This window comes from Apostichopus japonicus, chromosome 14, assembly GCF_037975245.1.
Source record: "Apostichopus japonicus isolate 1M-3 chromosome 14, ASM3797524v1, whole genome shotgun sequence".
NCBI classification, from domain to species: domain Eukaryota; kingdom Metazoa; phylum Echinodermata; class Holothuroidea; order Aspidochirotida; family Stichopodidae; genus Apostichopus; species Apostichopus japonicus.
In genome coordinates, this window is record NC_092574.1 from 27,932,261 (window position 1) to 27,943,708 (window position 11,448).

Sequence of the window (11,448 nt, forward strand, 5' to 3'; positions counted from 1 at the left end):
TGTGAACATTTTGTTAAACGTTTCCATTTCTGTTGAGATATTGAAAAATAATCTTTCAGATTATCTGCAATTTGCCAAGGAAATAAAAAACTGCATTGCTGATTTGATCCTTAGACTTTAATACCTTTTTGATTTTTTTAATCTTAACATAAAATCCGCAAGACATAATGAAATGTAACAGTTATTTTGAGTTATTTTGAACATTTATTTTAATATGTAATAATTTTCACATTTTGAACCCAAATTTGGCAAATCAAGCTTGATCGGGGCTTCATAATGGCGGTTTATTTGTCGAAAGTCCTTTAACTGGTAAGCTTTACCTTAGCAATTTGTTTTCAAATCACACTTTACTTAGAATACTTGCAGAAGAGGTCGATCGATAAGATGGACACAACAGAATTATGCAAGTGACGTGATGGTGAACAATGACAGAGACATACTGTATCATAGGAACTAATCAAAATGACAATACAGACTTTTAAGAATAACCATTTGTATTTTAAAACCTTTAAAGTGCATTGTGCCCAATAACTGAAGGGCCTTAAAACTGAGTGAGGCCAGATTCGCCATGTTTGTTGAAATGCAATGTTTGGTGGGGTTCTAGCTGTAACTATTTCCTCTTTTGTGGATGGTTTTTCCTAAATTAAACTTACCCGTTCTTGTTATTATAGTTTTCCATTACTGTTTGTCATATTGATGACACAAGTGTGGTAATTGCCAGTCCAAACAACCATGTTGAACAAGCAAACTTATTCTACCAACATGAACTGTGGCTGGTCCTGTTGAAAGCATGTTGTTATTTTCTACATTTTTCATGCAAAGGAATCTGCTTTACAAGTGTAAAAAATTTTCATATTTAACATTTGTTCCTGGTTCTACATGTATGTGTTTCATGCTTTTACAGTATATGTTACACAAATACAAAAGTGGCCCATGTGACAATAATGGGCACATCTTTGCTTTCAGACAATTTGGTAAGTTTGTCCATGTTTTATAACACAATTTCTTGAATACTTTTTTTAAACAAAATTCTGGTCTATGATCAGATTGCGTAAATTGAATTTGCTGGATGGGGGCACCTTGTGGGGGGTCTGACAACCCCTTCCCGACCAGCAATTTTGTCAGATTTTCTATTATTTTAATGTACAGACATACTACTTCCTTTCGACAAAGTTTGGTCCATGGGCTAGATGGGGTGAAATTAACCCGTCCGGGTGGTATTTTTCAGGGGGTCTGGGGTCCAAACCCGACCACTGGGGTTGAGTTGACAATTTTTTGTGAATGACCTACATGGTCTAAGTAACTTTAAGGTGTCAAACCTTCTGGGCTAAATGGTGTGAAATTATATGGGACAGGCTCCCAGACTATATGCTTTATACCTATGTGGAAATAGTTATACTGAAACACAGCAGTGCTGGCCACTCTGCCATGCACTATCAGTTTTTTGCATGGTACAAATAACAAATATGATGCCATTCATTATTGGCACTAACTACAGCAAGTCATTAATTGTTTTAGATATGTTTACCTCATCGTCACATCATTAATGAAATTAGAAGTTGATGCTGCAGTATTGTCAGGCACTGCCTTAGTTTCAGGCCACTTTGAATACAAGTCAGACAGTGTTATTATGTATAGTCGCTTGGCAGCTTTCACTGGCAGAGGACCATTAAGATCTATGGCGGGCCAACAGTCTCAAATCGTGGGAATCGACATATACCGATTTAAATCGACATATACCAGTTTCCTTCGACTTGTACCAGTTTCTAGCCGCTTAAATTGACTTCTACCAATTTTAATCGACATATACCAATTTAAATCGATGATAAGTAAAATAAATCGGTATATGTCGATTTAAATCGACATATACCAGTTGAAATCGCTGATATGTCTAATTAAATTGGTATGTGTCAATTTAAATCGACATATACCAATTTAATTCTACTTATACCAGTTGAAATCGACTAATACCGATTTAAATCGACATATACCAATTTAAATCGATTATATGTAAAATAAATCGGCATATGTCAATTTAAATCGTCTCGGGCTTGAAAAATGACCAACTAGATGTTCACTATTGCCTGAGTAAGCAAGTTTTTTCCCAATATTTTTTTTCTCCATCCGTAACCTTTTTGAAGATTGTCACCAGTCACACATCTTATTCGACCTTATCGCATATCCTGTGGATCATTGCTTTTGTAGGCGGTTCTACGCCGCGGGCCACAATACCCGCCAGCGCCACTTTGCAAGGTTTTAAGCCCATTATTCGTTAAGAATTTGAAAATTCACACTTCTCGTGAAATCAATTCACTTAAAAACATACCCATAATGTTGCACAAAATTCCATCTATGGACAGCCAGTACAGAAAAACCTCCATGTTTAGGAATGTTTGTCAGGGAAATATTGAAAATTCAGACACAGTTAACATATTGGTGCGTGGGCGCAGATCAGTCTTGTATAATGCGGTGGGGACGCGTATCTGTTCTCTGATATATCTAAGCGGAGCGCGACCATGGGTTCGCGCGTAGCGTACAAGAAATTTTTGGCAAATACTCCTCCCAGATCGCCGGAAACAACATTTCCCAGACCCAATGATGCTCCCATACCTCTTTAAGTTTTAGATCTCGTGGCTTAGAAATTTAGTTCGGGGAAATGCATGGGCGTCTGCAGAAAAAATTCCAGTAGAATTTTGTATACGATGGGTCTGGATTTGTAACTCATCGGGAAACGATTAGATGGGTGGGCGTAGGGTTGTGGGGCGCGCGTTTTCATGCAGATAGGAACAATCTCAAGAAGTGATGGGTGCGTCCGCCCCCCCCCCCCCGCCGGCAATGATACGCCTTTGGATCCACTGCAAGATATTCACAGGAAATGTGCTCAATTCTCAAATCGCATGCGAAATTTATTTTTAGATTCATTGTATGAGTTACGGTACTAGGGGTGGGTAACAATTAGCATTCAGTTCGCGTTGTAGTTAACTCTGCATGACAGTGTTGCATCGAAAGACATATGTTTAGTGCAGTTCGCAAATAGATCCTGGGCTAATACCGAAGGCATGTTTCCCGACGACTCGGTCGAGTTCAAGACCAGCCACAGTTGGTTTCATAGCACAAATTTACAATTGTTTAAGGCGTCCATACACACACACGCGTCATGATATACTATATATAGTATATTTATATATATATACATTAGTGAGAGAGGAAAAAATGGAAACGTCAAAAATGGAGATGTCGGTGTAAGGGGTAAGCTGCGGCGCACGCCCCTTCCGAAATCCTCGATCCGTCACTGGCTACCCTGTGTATATAATATAGGGATCAGAGCTGTAATTATGACTGTTTCTCTTTCTCTTCCCGGTGTCTTGGCGTTTAACTTCTACCCCCTCCTTTTCTCCTATTTCTCTCCTTTTTCTTTTTCTTTTCCTTTTTCCTTCCTTCTTCTCCTTCGTCCTCTTTCCCCCTCTTTTTTCCCTTTTTTCTTCTTTCTCTTTTTTTCTCCTCTTTTTCTTACCCGGGGGGCGCGCGTCTCCATAACCCCCTTGGATACGCGCCTGATCAGGCCTAGAGGCCTGGTTATATTTCAAAGTGTGTGAAGACTAGCGCAAAAAGAAACGTCTACTGCCGGTAATCTGACCTAGTTTTGAATTAGGTGTAACCGAAGTGTTAGACACCACCATCGATCCTAGAAAATACACACACTGCTTGCTTACATCGGTAATGAGACACTAGTGTACAGTTAGTAAATACAGCTGCGGTCAACACCCACAGCACAGTGTACAAGCAATATAGCGATGGACATCTCCGGTCCAGCTACTTATAACAAGGTATCACGTATCATTACTGTACTGTCTGCATTTGAAGCGACACGAACATAACGTCACTTGCAAGCAACGTAAAGTTCACTTTTTCAGATGGCTGCCCGCATTTTGGGGCGAGTCTTCAACGCCATTTAACAACCACAGGCATAGGGTTAGGGTTATGGTTTGGGGTTGAGACTTTGGGTTTGTGGTTTGGGTTAGGATTAGGAATTAGGAATTAGGGATTAGGAATTGGGAATTAGGAATTGGGAATTAGGAATGAGGGATGAGGAATGAGAGATTAGGAATGAGGAATGAGGAATGAAGGATTAGGGATTAGGAATTAGGAATTAGGGATTAGGAATTGGGAATTAGGAATTGGGAATTAGGAATGAGGGATGAGGAATGAGAGATTAGGAATGAGGAATGAGGAATGAGGGATTAGGGATTAGGGTTTAGGAATGAGGGATTAGGGATTAGGAATGAGGGTTAGGCTTAGCGATTTCGGGTTAGGGTTAGGGTTAGTGATTAGGGATTAGTGATTAGGGATTAGGGGGTTAGGGATTAGGGGGTTAGGGATTAGGGGGTTAGGGTTAGGGTTAGGGGGTTAGGGTTAGGGGGTTAGGGTTAGGGGGTTAGGGGGTTAGGGGGTTAGGGGGTTAGGGTGTTAGGGGGTTAGGGATTAGGGGGTTAGGGTTAGGGTTAGGGGGTTAGGGTTAGGGGGTTAGGGTTAGGGGGTTAGGGTTAGGGTTAGGGTTAGGGTGTTAGGGGGTTAGGGGGTTAGGGGGTTAGGGTTAGGGTTAGGGGGTTAGGGGGTTAGGGGGTTAGGGGGTTAGGGGGTTAGGGGGTTAGGGGGTTAGGGGGTTAGGGGGTTAGGGGGTTAGGGGGTTAGGGGGTTAGGGGGTTAGGGGGTTAGGGGGTTAGGGGGTTAGGGGGTTAGGGTTAGGGTTAGGGTTAGGGTTAGGGGGTTAGGGTTAGGGTTAGGGTTAGGGTTAGGGTTAGGGTTAGGGTTAGGGTTAGGGTTAGGGTTAGGGTTAGGGTTAGGGTTAGGGTTAGGGTTAGGGTTAGGGGTTAGGGGTTAGGGTTAGGGTTAGGGTTAGGGTTAGGGTTAGGGTTAGGGTTAGGGTTAGGGTTAGGGTTAGGGTTAGGGTTAGGGTTAGGGTTAGGGTTAGGGTTAGGGTTAGGGTTAGGGTTAGGGTTAGGGTTAGGGTTAGGGTTAGGGTTAGGGTTAGGGTTAGGGTTAGGGTTAGGGTTAGGGTTAGGGTTAGGGTTAGGGTTAGGGTTAGGGTTAGGGTTAGGGTTAGGGTTAGGGTTAGGGTTAGGGTTAGGGTTAGGGTTAGGGTTAGGGTTAGGGTTAGGGTTAGGGTTAGGGTTAGGGTTAGGGTTAGGGTTAGGGTTAGGGTTAGGGTTAGGGTTAGGGTTAGGGTTAGGGTTAGGGTTAGGGTTAGGGTTAGGGTTAGGGTTAGGGTTAGGGTTAGGGTTAGGGTTAGGGTTAGGGTTAGGGTTAGGGTTAGGGTTAGGGGTTAGGGTTAGGGTTAGGGGTTAGGGTTAGGGTTAGGGTTAGGGTTAGGGTTAGGGTTAGGGTTCAGACCAATGCCCAGTCGGGACGTCAGAATGCCCAGTCGGGACGTCAGAATGCCCACTCGGGACGTGAAAATGCCCAGTCGGGACGTGAAAATGCCCAGTCGGGACGTGAAAAAATTTCTAAGTACAAAATGCCCTATCGGGACGTGAAAATGCCCTATCGGGACGTGAGAATGCCCTATCGGGACGTGAGAATGCCCTGTCGGGACGTGAAAGTGCCCAATCGGGACGTGAAAGTGCCCAATCGGGACGTGAAGAAAATGGACAGTCGGGACGTGACAAAATATTATAAAAAAAATACTTCCCCGGGGGTGGGGGTGTCGTAATTCATACTTTTAGATACCCCTGCACCCCTTCGACAAATTGGCGTCATTTTGGTAAAAATTTGAGGGGGGTGAATTTTTGGGGTGGGGGACCCCACCCCCAGTGCAAAACTTGGGGGGGCATCTTCAAACTTTTTTTACCCTTCCGTTACATCCTATTGATGACGTCATAAAAATTTCAGCTCATTTGCATATTCGGTTAATTAATTAAAATTCATTAACCGATCTGCCTAACACTAAATTACTCTATATACGGGAAAATACCTACTTTTATACTTTGGAGCGTTACCATGGTTACTGGGTCAGTCCGATTTCCCCCATCTTTTCAGGGTACCACCGCTAGGGTGTCACCTGTCCGAAATAGGATGAAACTTGTAGGTGCGTCTCTTTCCCGGGGTGGTAGGGGGGTAATTTTGAAAAAAAGTCTAAAACGGTCATAATAATTAGTATTACTACGTACGGGAAAATCCCGACCCTTCTACTTTGGAGCGTTACCATGGTTACTGTGGTGGTCCGATTACGGCCATCCTTTCAGGGTACCACCGCTAGGGTGTCCCCTTTCCAAAATAGGATTAAACTTGTAGGTGCTTCTCATTCCTGGGTGATAGGGGGTCATTTTGAAACAAAATCTGAAAAGGCATAATAATTTGCTATATACGTTTTTGAAAATCCCGACCCTTCTACTTTGGAGCGTTACCATGGTTACTGTGGTGGTCCGACTACGGCCATCCTTTCAGGGTACCACCGCTAGGGTGTCCCCTTTCCAAAATAGGATTAAACCTGTAGGTGCTTCTCATTCCTGGGTGATAGGGGGTCATTTTGAAACAAAATCTGAAAAGGCATAATAATTTGCTATATACGTTTTTGAAAATCCCGACCCTTCTACTTTGGAGCGTTACCATGGTTACTGTGGTGGTCCGACTACGGCCATCTTTTCGGGGTACCACCGCTAGGGTGTCCCCTTGCCGAAATAGGATGAAACTTGTAGGTGCGCGTCTCTTCTCCGGGGTGGTGGGGGGTAATTTTGGAAAAAAATCCGAAGAGGTCATAATAATTAGTGTTACTTAGTGTTACTATGTACGGGAAAATCCCGTCCCTTCTACTCTTGAGCGTTACCATGGTTACTGGGGTGGTCCGATTACGGCCCTCTTTTGAGGGTACCACCGCTAGGGTGTCCCCTTTCCAAAATAGAATGAAACTCCCAGGTGTGTCACTTCTCCGGGGTGGTACGGGGGTCATTTTGAGAAAAAGTACAAACAGTCAGCAAAAAACTCTCCGTAGCGTGCGCCATGGAACGCCCGGAAGGCATTAAATTCCCCCACCACTCCCCATGTCTCCAAACCGCCAAAATAATCTCAGATTCATCATCAGCACCCCAAGAAGCACCAGAACAGGTGTATTTCGTTCGTTTATGGAGACACCCACTTGGGGTCGTGCCCCCCTCCCAATGGTTTTTGGCCCCCCACGCCCCCACACAACGCCTAATTCCAAAATTAACTTCAGATTCGTGATCAGCGTGTCGAGAACAACCAGAAAAGATACACACTGCCCGTCTTTGCGACAAAAATTATTTTCACCCAAAAAAACCATAAGGGGTACCCCTTACGGTTTTTACCGAAATTGCCCAAAAATGGATTTGGTCAAAATGACGTCACAGGGGGTAATCGATGCCCAGGAGTCCAAATCTGCAACTCCCAGGTCCATACCTGCTTCCGTTCGGGAGATATAGGGTCCCAGAGGACCCGATAGAAATACGTGTTCTTCATACGTGCAAAAGTTGGAAAACCCCCTCTTGTCAACCCCCCCTCCTGTCCTCTCTGAAGTACCCATCGAAATGAAATTTTGACGTGTAGTAGAAGACACCCTCGTCTTTGTCATACGTCAATTTCGTGTAATTATCTGACCGGAAAAGGCTCTTTGTCTGTATGATTTCTACTTGCGCCAAAAATAGGTGTTTTTGTCTTGAAAAGTTAAAAAAAGTACCTCTTTTCGGTACCCCTTTCTTTCCACCGAGGGTATGTGACGGAGCTGAATTTTGGCTATGTGGGAGACAAGAGTCGTAGCTACGTGTAGACAACTCATACGGTAGCATTAATTTTCGGGAAGGGGGTATAGTCTATACGTTTTTGAGGTTCTCCCCCAAAGTAGGTGTTTTTCACCGGTAGTAGTTATAAACGTTTTTTCGAAATCCCGACATTTATACTTTTGAGCGTTACCATGGTTATGGGAATCAGTCCGATTTCCCCCATATTTTCAGGTTGTCACCGCTAGTGTGTCCCCTTCCCACATTTGAATAAAACTTGTAGGTGGGTCTCTTCTCCGGGGTGGTAGGGGGGTCATTTTGGAAAAAAACCGAAAAGGCCATAATAATTAGTGTTACTATGTACGGGAAAATCCCGACTCTTCTACTCTGGAGCGTTACCATGGTTACTGGGGTGGTCCGATTACGGCCATTTTTTCGGGGTACCACCGCTAGGGTGTCCCCTTTCTAAAATAGGATGAAACCTGTAGGTGGGTCTCTTCTCCGGGGTGGTAGGGGGGTCAGTTTGAAAAAAATCCGAAAAAGTCATAATAATTAGTGTTACTATGTACGGGAAAATCACGACCCTTCTACTTTGGAGCGTTACCATGGTTACTGGAGTGGTCCGATTACGGCCATCTTTTAAGGGTACCACCGCTAGGGTGTCCCCTTTCCAAAATTAGAATAAAACTTTTAGGTTTGTCACTTCTCCGGGGTGGTAGGGGGGTCATTTTGAGGAAAAGTACAAACAGTCAGCAAAAAACTCTCGGTAGCGTGCGCCATGGGACGCCCGGAAGGTATTAAATTCCCCCACCACTCCCCACGCCTACGAACCGCCAAAATAATCTCAGATTCATCATCAGCACCCCAAGAAGCACCAGAACAGGTGTATTTCGTTCTTTTTTGGAGACACCCACTTGGGGTCGTGCCCCCCTCCCAATGGTTTTTGGCCCCCCACGCCCCCACACAACACCCAATTCCAAAATTAACTTCAGATTCGTGATCAGCGTGTCGAGAACAATCAGAAAAGATACACACTGCCCGTCTTTGCGACAAAAATTATTTTCACCCAAAAAAACCATAAGGGGTACCCCTTACGGTTTTTACCGAAATTGCCCAAAAATGGATTTGATCAAAATGACGTCACAGGGGGTAATCGATGCCCAGGAGTCCAAATCTGCAACTCCCAGGTCCATACCTGCTTCCGTTCGGGAGATATAGGGTCCCAGAGGACCCGATAGAAATACGTGTTCTTCATACGTGCAAAAGTTGGAAAACCCCCTCTTTTCAACCCCCCTCCTGTCCTCATTGAAGTACCCATCGAAATGAAATTTTGACGTGTAGTAGAAGACACCCTCGTCTTTGTCATACGTCAATTTCGTGTAATTATCTGACCGGAAAAGGCTCTTTGTCTATATGATTTCTACTTGCGCCAAAAATAGGTGTTTTTGTCTTGAAAAGTTAAAAAAGTACCTCTTTTCGGTACCCCTTCCTTTCCACCGAGGGTATGTGACGGAGCTGAATTTTGGCTATGTGGGAGACAAGAGTCGTAGCTACGTGTAGACAACTCATACGGTAGCATTAATTTTCGGGAAGGGGGTATAGTCTATACGTTTTTGAGGTTCTCCCCCAAAGTAGGTGTTTTTCACCGGTAGTAGTTATAAACGTTTTTTCGAAATCCCGACATTTATACTTTTGAGCGTTACCATGGTTATGTGAATCAGTCCGATTTCCCCCATATTTTCAGGTTGTCACCGCTAGTGTGTCCCCTTCCCACATTTGAATAAAACTTGTAGGTGGGTCTCTTCTCCGGGGTGGTAGGGGGGTCATTTTGGAAAAAAACCGAAAAGGCCATAATAATTAGTGTTACTATGTACGGGAAAATCCCGACTCTTCTACTCTGGAGCGTTACCATGGTTACTGGGGTGGTCCGATTACGGCCATCTTTTCGGGGTACCACCGCTAGGGTGTCCCCTTTCTAAAATAGGATGAAACCTGTAGGTGGGTCTCTTCTCCGGGGTGGTAGGGGGGTCAGTTTGAAAAAAATCCGAAAAAGTCATAATAATTAGTGTTACTATGTACGGGAAAATCACGACCCTTCTACTTTGGAGCGTTACCATGGTTACTGGAGTGGTCCGATTACGGCCATCTTTTAAGGGTACCACCGCTAGGGTGTCCCCTTTCCAAAATTAGAATAAAACTTTTAGGTTTGTCACTTCTCCGGGGTGGTAGGGGGGTCATTTTGAGGAAAAGTACAAACAGTCAGCAAAAAACTCTCGGTAGCGTGCGCCATGGGACGCCCGGAAGGTATTAAATTCCCCCACCACTCCCCACGCCTACGAACCGCCAAAATAATCTCAGATTCATCATCAGCACCCCAAGAAGCACCAGAACAGGTGTATTTCGTTCTTTTTTGGAGACACCCACTTGGGGTCGTGCCCCCCTCCCAATGGTTTTTGGCCCCCCATGCCCCCACACAACGCCTAATTCCAAAATTAACTTCAAAATCGTGTTCAGCGTGTCGAGAACAACCAGAAAAGATACACACTGCCCGTCTTTGCGACAAAAATTATTTTCACCCAAAAAAACCATAAGGGGTACCCCTTACGGTTTTTACCGAAATTGCCCAAAAATGGATTTGATCAAAATGACGTCACAGGGGGTAATCGATGCCCAGGAGTCCAAATCTGCAACTCCCAGGTCCATACCTGCTTCCGTTCGGGAGATATAGGGTCCCAGAGGACCCGATAGAAATACGTGTTCTTCATACGTGCAAAAGTTGGAAAACCCCCTCTTTTCAACCCCCCTCCTGTCCTCATTGAAGTACCCATCGAAATGAAATTTTGACGTGTAGTAGAAGACACCCTCGTCTTTGTCATACGTCAATTTCGTGTAATTATCTGACCGGAAAAGGCTCTTTGTCTATATGATTTCTACTTGCGCCAAAAATAGGTGTTTTTGTCTTGAAAAGTTAAAAAAGTACCTCTTTTCGGTACCCCTTCCTTTCCACCGAGGGTATGTGACGGAGCTGAATTTTGGCTATGTGGGAGACAAGAGTCGTAGCTACGTGTAGACAACTCATACGGTAGCATTAATTTTCGGGAAGGGGGTATAGTCTATACGTTTTTGAGGTTCTCCCCCAAAGTAGGTGTTTTTCACCGGTAGTAGTTATAAACGTTTTTTCGAAATCCCGACATTTATACTTTTGAGCGTTACCATGGTTATGTGAATCAGTCCGATTTCCCCCATATTTTCAGGTTGTCACCGCTAGTGTGTCCCCTTCCCACATTTGAATAAAACTTGTAGGTGGGTCTCTTCTCCGGGGTGGTAGGGGGGTCATTTTGGAAAAAAACCGAAAAGGCCATAATAATTAGTGTTACTATGTACGGGAAAATCCCGACTCTTCTACTCTGGAGCGTTACCATGGTTACTGGGGTGGTCCGATTACGGCCATCTTTTCGGGGTACCACCGCTAGGGTGTCCCCTTTCTAAAATAGGATGAAACCTGTAGGTGGGTCTCTTCTCCGGGGTGGTAGGGGGGTCAGTTTGAAAAAAATCCGAAAAAGTCATAATAATTAGTGTTACTATGTACGGGAAAATCACGACCCTTCTACTTTGGAGCGTTACCATGGTTACTGGAGTGGTCCGATTACGGCCATCTTTTAAGGGTACCACCGCTAGGGTGTCCCCTTTCCAAAATTAGAATAAAACTTTTAGGTTT